Source organism: Macrobrachium nipponense, chromosome 1 (genome assembly GCF_015104395.2).
Source record: "Macrobrachium nipponense isolate FS-2020 chromosome 1, ASM1510439v2, whole genome shotgun sequence".
Lineage (NCBI taxonomy): Eukaryota > Metazoa > Arthropoda > Malacostraca > Decapoda > Palaemonidae > Macrobrachium > Macrobrachium nipponense.
In genome coordinates, this window is record NC_087200.1 from 195,440,072 (window position 1) to 195,448,630 (window position 8,559).

The 8,559-nt window shown below is 41.0% G+C and overlaps 1 protein-coding gene across 5 annotated transcripts in view; it reads left to right on the forward strand.

Moving 5' to 3' along the window:
* LOC135219980 (uncharacterized) overlaps positions 1-8,559 on the forward strand; it is a 130,368-nt gene that overhangs the window by 21,227 nt on the left and 100,582 nt on the right. The gene's annotated exons all lie outside the window — the stretch shown is intronic.

Here is an 8,559-nt window from a genome sequence, read left to right on the forward strand (position 1 = left end):
TAAACGAACGCTCAGAGTATGACATGATATTATGTGATGACTGAAGGATTGTGGGGGTAGGAAGACGAATCTGTTTACTGGCATTTCGTAGCAATGACATTTTATCATAAGCGTGAAAATTTTTGATATTTGATCATGCAATTAAAGTGTACTACACGACCTCGTTATACGGTGTTAAATGTTATGTTTGTTGTCCAAGAGAATGCTCTTGATTTGTGTTTACGTTTGTTGAAACGTATGTTGTAGCATCCAAAAGAACGCTCCCTATTTGTTTACATTGGATATATATATTTGAAATTTACGTATTTTCATTACTAAATCTAAAAAACATTTCTTATATGACACTTGTAGTGTGTTTAATCAAGTAAATTGTGGTTTTGTTGTAAAACGAATGTTGTTTTCCCCTTTGTTGAGATGACGCCTTTGAAAATTGCCCATTCCCTGTTCCCTTTCACCCACACCCTGTGCTGTGTCGTATTTATGCCCTTCCTTTTTCAGAGTTAATTGCTATTTTTATATGAAGACTGTAAATTGTTGTACCAATTTGTCTATGTATCTTGTCTGTACCATTTCTGTGAATTTTGAGTGAACTGAGATTTATCAAAAAGAACTGTGGAACCTGTTGGTATCTCCCTGAGCTGTTTGAAATTTGAATTGTTTGAGAAGGAGGAATAAAGTCTTGAAGTTCGGTACCAGGGTTGCCATTCGTACGATAATTATCGTACATGTACGATTAAACTGCCTCTGATACGATGTACGATACCGGATCGAACTATCGTACATTTTATACGATAATTCTGGCATCTGTTTATTTCCAGATGATTAAAAAGCATTTTTTTCAAGATTAAATTTTTCCAATTGAAAATTATGAAAAAGTAAAGTGACAATTTCCCTTAGGATATGTAGATAATTGTGTTTTGAGATTATTGAGATCGGTAGGGTTGGAATTATATTGTCCCGTGTGTATTTTCATCACCCTCTACTCAATTACCAATGGCAAAGAGGTCATCTTATCGCTGACCCCTTTTAAGAGAGACATTAGACCATTCTCTCTCTCTCTCTCTCTCTGTGGAACGAGGCAATTATGCTGATATTGTAAACATCCGAAATGATCTGAGTGGCAATAACTTTGAACTGGCAGATTTTGCTCTGTGCGCAGTCAGTCTTTCCCACTCGAATGCTGAATGTGAGATTGTTCAGTAAGATCACTATTTTTAGGACAAAAATAAGAAATAGTTTAAATACACAAACTGTTAATGGTGCTTTATTGGCCTCTGAGTGTATCAAAAGCCAGGAGTCCTGTGTTATGTTTACGCCATCCAAAGACATGCTTAGACGTAGGGTGGCCAGACGTCCTCCATCCTCCGTAACCTTAAGGAGGACGTGCATTTGTCCTCCTTTCTTGGGAGGCGAGAAATAAAATTAAAAAATGATGGTAGGTAGCAAACGGTTTTTACTTTCGTAGTAATATTAAATCCAGCTTTGCCAAGCTAAATTTCAACTGAAAAATAAGCTTGTTTTCTCTCGCTAGCTCTCAGAGGTTGTGTTGGAATTACAAGAAATAAACCTCCAGGCAATCAAGCTGAGAACACAAATGGGGTTTTATAGTAGTACAGGAATTTCAGTAAAATCAATTTTTTTTTGTTAGCAGTAAAAGTTACTGTCTCTCTCGCTCTCTCTCTGTATATTATATATATATATATATATTATATATATATATATACATACATACATACACAAACATATGAGGTGTCCTCCTTTTTGGAAATTTAGAAATGGCCACTCTACTTAGACGTTAAAAAAACTTCACGCTGTATGACAACTTAGCCTAAAGTAAAAACTTTTCCTTTAATTTTGGTAAAAGAACAATTTCTTTAATTTGGTTTATTGTTTGCTATGCACGATGTATGATGTAGGGTTTCAGTTTCATATATTTATTCTCTGTAAAAATGTCACATTTTTTTTTATAATGAACCAGAAGAGTTTGATTCATACTATTTTTGCCTTATCATAGTTAATGTATACCAAGAAATGTTGATTGCTGTAGAGCATAGTGTAATTATAAAAGATACGATAATTTCTCACATGCATACGATATATTTTGCGATAATTTTGGCGAAAAAACGATAATTTTGAACCATCAGTTACGATAAAGTCGGTAACGAAAATCTGGCAGCCCTGTTCGGTACGAGTTTCCTTCGCTCCCGTGAGAACTTTTTGATGGCATTCGGCGGATATGATGTCTCACGTAGACGGGCCCTTGGCCCAAACTAAACCACATGGTGCCCAGAACCCGGGAGAAGAAGAAAGTGACGGAGAATTTCCCGACAACGCGAACAAATTCAGAAAGCTTACTCTAGAGAGAGTCGACGCCGAGACATGGCTGCGTTGTGCCGCGGAAAGTTTAAGTGCTCATCTACAAGGCCAACCAAGCTGGCGTGAGTTGACTACCCTAATAGATGAATTCGACCACAGTAAGTCCAAGTGGGTTGAGCTCAATGATAAGGTGCAAGGCTTGATCAATGATCCTGAAGAAGTCAAAAAAGGAGCCTACGAAGCCTACGGTTTTTCTCAGTGAGTTACGCAAAACAAAACGCATTGCTGCTGCAGATGTCCTAGAAAGGTTAGGTAATGATAGACTTGTGAACTCTAATAATAAGGCTAGTGAGGGTAGTATAGTTTCTGCAAGTGAGCCTAATAGTGAAGCACTAAGTGTGAATTGCCTAAGCTTGAGCTATTAAAATTTGGCGGGAAAATAACAGAGTGGATGCCGTTTTGGGATCAGTTTAAGGCTATTGTCGATGATAAGCCTATGCCTCCTGTTAATAAATTCATGTACCTGCACTCTGTGTTAGAGGGCGAGGCGAAGAGAGTTATACAGGGTCTAGCTCAGACGGCAGCAAATTATAAAGCTGCTTGTGAACTGTTAGAAGAGAGGTATGCTAAACCGAACAAGATCATTTCCGCCCACATTCAGGACCTGATGCAGAATTGCGATGTCAGGACAACACCCTGAACGTACGAACCAGTCAACTCTCGGCGTTGCGTAAGTTGAAAGATGACGTAATAGCCCACGTTCGCAGTTTAGCAGCTCTCGAGGTAGGAGGGGACCAATATGGGCGGGTATTGGCGCCCATGATCCTGTCCCTGCTCCCTCACGATGTCAGGCTGGAGTGGTCTCGCACTCTACAAGACGAAGGAGGGACCTGGATGGGCTGCTGGAATTCCTGCAAGGAGAAGTAGAGGGGCGAGAAAGGGCCGAAGCCCTTAAGGGGCTGAATCCACCCGAATGGCTGAGGATCCTGGCGTAGAAAAAAGGCAGAAAAAAGCTCGTCCAGAGTTCGGCCTCTGCCCTTCAAACTTCATCAGAAGATAGTGCTTCCAAGCAGCATTGTGCTTTCTGCGGAAAATTGCATCCTAGAGAAAGTGTTATGGTATAATGAAGCTCTCTCTTCAAGAAAGAGAAGAAGCTATCCGTGGGAAGCGGCTGTGCCTGAAGTGTTTATCTCCTGGCCATTATGCAAGGGGTTGCTGGGCCAGGTGTTTTCAAAAGTGTAAGGGTGGCCATCACCATGCTCTTATATGCCGTAGGTCCGAAGTGGTAAACCCGTAGCAGCTAGTGAAAAAACCCCTGAAGGAGAAAAAGGTGCAGGGGGAGAGTGAATCTGTTACACATGTGGGAGTAGCTCCTTGTGAGTCAAGGGCTAAGGCTATTAAGAAGTGTTGTGTATTACAAACAGCCAAGATAAAGGTTGTAGGCTATCAAGGTATTATTTCTGCCACTGTAATGTTTGATACAGGATCGGATCGATCCTACATTTCAAGAGACTTGGTAAAAAAGGTCAGGCCTAAGTGGTTGACCTCTGAGTATTTATCATTTTCTGCCTTTGGTGGGGGTAAAGCCTCCAAGCAGATTTGTGTAGCATTTATGAGGTGATGAGTTTGGGGGCAAATAACCACAAATATAGCTTTAAGGTTGCTGAGATTAATGTAAATTTGTCCCCCTTTATGTAGGACCAAGGTGGATCCTAGGTGCTTAGAGCCTTTTCAACATGTAAATCTAGCAGATGAGTATGGATCCAACCGAAAGATACAGGTGGATATGTTGATTGGGCTAGATCTGTATTGGAAACTGATGATTCCTAACAAGGTTATATGTCATGAAGGGCTTGTAGCCCAAGAGTCTGTTTTTGGTTGGTTTTGTCTGGATCCTATAATAGGTCCGAAGATAACTGTGGTGCAGGTGTGCAACTGTTAACATTTTCTAATTTTCAGGAGGATAATTGACTGAATTTTGGGATTTAGAATCTGTAGGCATTCAAGCCCAGGAAACACGGTCTGGAGCTATTAAGCCTGACCCTACCATAGTGCAATTTGAAAGGTTTGTAAGTTACAAGGAAGGCCGTTATGAGGTGGCCCTTCGTGGAAAATCAGGGTCTGTAAAGTTAGAGTTACTTAACAAAGAACACCACGCTTTGAGAAGATTGGACAATCTTAGTCGTAAGTTAGATAGGGACCCTTGTCTGCAAGAACAATATTATAAGGTGTTTGAAGAGTATGAGAAAGAGGGCATTATAGAAGAGATCCCACTCCATCAGTTGGAGGGTGGGTACCCAGTGTTCTATTTGCCACACAGACTGTAGTGCGGGAGGCGAGTCTCTCCACAAAAATCAGGCCTGTGTTTGATGGGTCAGCTCGTGGCAGCAATGGTATATCCCTTAATGACTGTTTAGAAAGTGGTCCTTCCTTAAACCCTGATTTAGTAGAGGTTTACTGAGATTCAGAAGGTGGAAGGTGGCCTTAACTGCTGATATTACAAAGGCTTTCTTCAAATACAGGTGAGAAGGGAGGACCAGTGATGTTCACAGGTTATTTTTGTTGAAGAAAAAATGACATTGTAAAACATTTAAAACATTTTGTTTTGTAAGGAGTACCCTTTGGAAATAAGAGTAGTCCCTTTTTGTTGAATGCCACTTTGAAATTTCATTTAAAGAAATACCCTCCCTCAGAGGTGGCTTCTGAATTGCTTGAAAATCTGTATGTTGATGATTGGCTTTCTGGGCTGATAGCCCTGCTGAGGCCTAGTGTAAGATTTAATGAAGCCTGTGATATGTTGAAGAAGGCTGGTTATGTCCCTGTCAAAGTGTACTTCTAATAATAAAACCATGCCCATGACAGAAGATTCTAGAGTAGAATGTGTAAAGGTGTTAGGCTACACTGGGTTTCCTCCTCTGATTGTTTTACATTTAAGGTAGAGAATGTGGACCTCCCTTTTGGGGGTATTGTTTGTACCAAGAGAAATGTATTAAGCCTTATTGCTCGATGTTTTGACCCCTGGGGTTCATATGTCCCTTTGTTATGCATGCAAAAATACTGTTCCAAGAAATCTGGAGATTAGGTCTTGACTGGGATGAACCATTACCTGAGGCTATGCAAGGCAGAGTTAAGTTGTGGGGTTGTAGGACTTTCTGTGCTTGAATCATTGAGAATTAATCGTTACTTATTTTCAGAGTGTTCCTGGAGAGATATTCCTGCTATTGAACTTCATGCCTTTGGTGATGCCTCGGAAAGGGGATATGGTGCTTGTGTGTTATGTGAGAGTTGCCAGAAATGGGGTAATTTCAAGGTATCGCTGGTTGCTGCTAGAGGTAAGGTAGCCCCTATAAAGAAAGTTTCTCTCCCTAGGCTAGAATTACTTGGTGCCTTATTGTGTGCTAGACTGGTTGTATTTGTGAAATCGGCATTGCGGCTGGTCCAGGAGGTTTCAATTCGATGTTGGACAGATTCTACTGTTGCCCTAGCATGGATAAAGGGAGAAACCAAATAGATGGAAAACTTTCATTGCTATAGGGTCGTGGAAATTCAAGCATTGACCCCACCATCTTGTTGGCAAACATTGTCCTGGCAAGGACAACCCTGCAGACCTGATATCGAGAGGTGTTTATGCGGAGCAACTCACGCAGTCTGAGGTTTGGTTAGTGGGTCCTGCTTGGCTCCGCACCTCATCTCACCCATCTCAGGAAGGTATGACAGAGGGATTCCCCTTAGAAGAGCAAGGTGAAATTGACACTGTTTGTGTTGTTGCAGTTGAGTCAGATCCGCCTTTGTTTGAGTTCTCCCGGTGGAGCTCCTTTCTGAAGGCGCTCAAATGTAGTAGGTTGGGTGTTAAGATTTGTTGGTAACTGTAGAGCTTCATCCCTTAAAGCTGGTGGCCCTTGACTTATGAAGAATTGACAAAAGCAAAGGTAAAACTGCTTTACTATGCTCAAAGAGATGCCTTGCTCGAGAAATAAATGCGCTGGGTAAGTCTCAACCCCTCCCTAAGGGGTCACCCTTGGTCAAACTTGATCCTTATCTAGATGAGGAAGGAACTACTAAGAATAAGTGGTCGCTTAGAGAATGCAGATTTGAGTTTTGAGAGTAAGCACCCTATAATTGTCCCTGGCACTCATGTTGCTTTGTTGTTGGTTCGTTTCCAGCATAAATTGCTTAAACATGCTGGTGTTGCTGTGCTTGTTTCCACTCTTCGAAACAATTATTGGATCATTCGTCTTCGTCAGATTGCTAAGAGGGGTTTGCAGAGAATGTGTTGCTTGTCGTCGATGTGAAGCCAAGGCCTGTTCTCAGCCTGTGGCCCCCCTTCCTGAAATTAAGAGTTAAATCTGCCCCTCCTTTCACTGTTACAGGTCTAGACTTTGCTGGTCCCTTATTTTGTCTTGATTTCCCCTCCAAGAAGTTGTATATCCTTCTTTTTACTTGTGCTGTTGTCAGAGCTGTCCACCTAGAGCTTACCGAGTCTCTTTCAGTTACTGATTGCAATTTGGCAATTCGGCGGTTTACGGCAAGACGTGGTGTCCCTTCTGTGTTCTACTCTGACAATGCTAAAACCTTTCTGGGTGCCTCCAACCTATTGAAACAACATTATGGCCCCATGGCACCCCTATGGAAGTTTATTGTACCTAATGCGCCTTGGTGGGGAGGTTGGTGGGAACGCCTCATTAGATCAGTAAAGGTTGCATTGAGAAAGACGTTGGGCACTAAGACTTTGTCTAGGAGTGAATTAGAAACCACTCTCCATGAGGTGGAGGCATGTATCAATTCTAGACCCTTGACATTTGTAGGTGAAGAACCTGATGTTGCTAATCCCCTCACCCCATCTCATTTTCTTATTGGTCGTTCAGCAGGTTTTCAGGTGGAACTGGCTGATGACTCTGCCTCAGGGGTGACCTCGAAAGATTTGTGTGTAAGAGAGGCTGTGCGTCTGAGTCAGTTGGAGAAATTCTGGAACATCTGGCAATCAGAGTACCTTAGGAATCTGCCTTGCATGGTAAAGGGATTCAAAGCTAATTGTAATTTAACAAGGGGTTCTGTTTGTAATAGTAAAGGAAGAAAGAGTGCCTAGGCTGATGTGGCCACTTGGAGTTATTACTGAGTTATACCCTGGAAGGGATGGAATGGTGAGAAGTGCCAAGGTCAAAACTAGACGTGGATTTGTAATTAGACCTGTTCAAAACCTATACAATTTAGAGATATCTGATATCAGTGAGGAAAGTGTTTGTAATTCCCCTGATGAAATAAGGGACAATCCCATTGTAGATGACCTTTTGGACCCAGTTGAATCACCCACTGAGTCTACTGTAGGTACCAAAACCCGAAAAGGGAGGTCTATTAAGGTACCTGTTAAACTTGACTTGTAAATTTGAGGTTAAGAGATTGTAGTGGAGGTTGTTATGATGATAGGAGTGTTGACTCTCCTATGGTGGGAGGATGTTAAATGTATGTTTGTTGTCCAAGAGAATGCTCTTGATTTGTGTTTACGTTTGTTGAAATGTATGTTGTAGCATCCAAAAGAACGCTCCCTATTTGTTTACATTGGATATTATATATTTGAAATTTACGTATTTTCATTACTAATCTAAAAAAACATTTCTTATATGACACTTGTAGTGTGTTTAATCAAGTAAATCTTGTGGTTTTGTTGTAAAACGAATGTTGTTTTCCCCTTTGCTGAGATGACGCCTTTGAAAATTGCCCATTCCCTGTTCCCTTTCACCCACACCCTGTGCTGTGTCGTATTTATGCCCTTCCTTTTTCAGAGTTAATTGCTATTTTTATATGAAGACTGTAAATTGTTGTACCAATTTGTCTATGTATCTTGTCTGTACCATTTCTGTGAATTTTGAGTGAACTGAGATTTATCAAAAAAGAACTGTGGAACCTGTTGGTATCTCCCTGAGCTGTTTGAAATTTGAATTGTTTGAGAAGGAGGAATAAAGTCTTGAAGTTCGGTACGAGTTTCCTTCGCTCCCGTGAGAATTTTTGAGGATTCGCGGATATGATGTCTCACATAGACGGGCCCTTGGCCCAAACTAAACCACATACGGTAACTCGACTGAAAATTATTCATTTCATGATATCCACAAAGTAGTAGAAAAGGAAATGCCCTTCTATGTCTTTCTTTATTAAACAGTGAATTGAAAAATACATAATTTAGACACTATATAGAAATACTGATATGTTTTAAGACTCTATTAAAGGTCGGGTTTGGACACTTGTGAA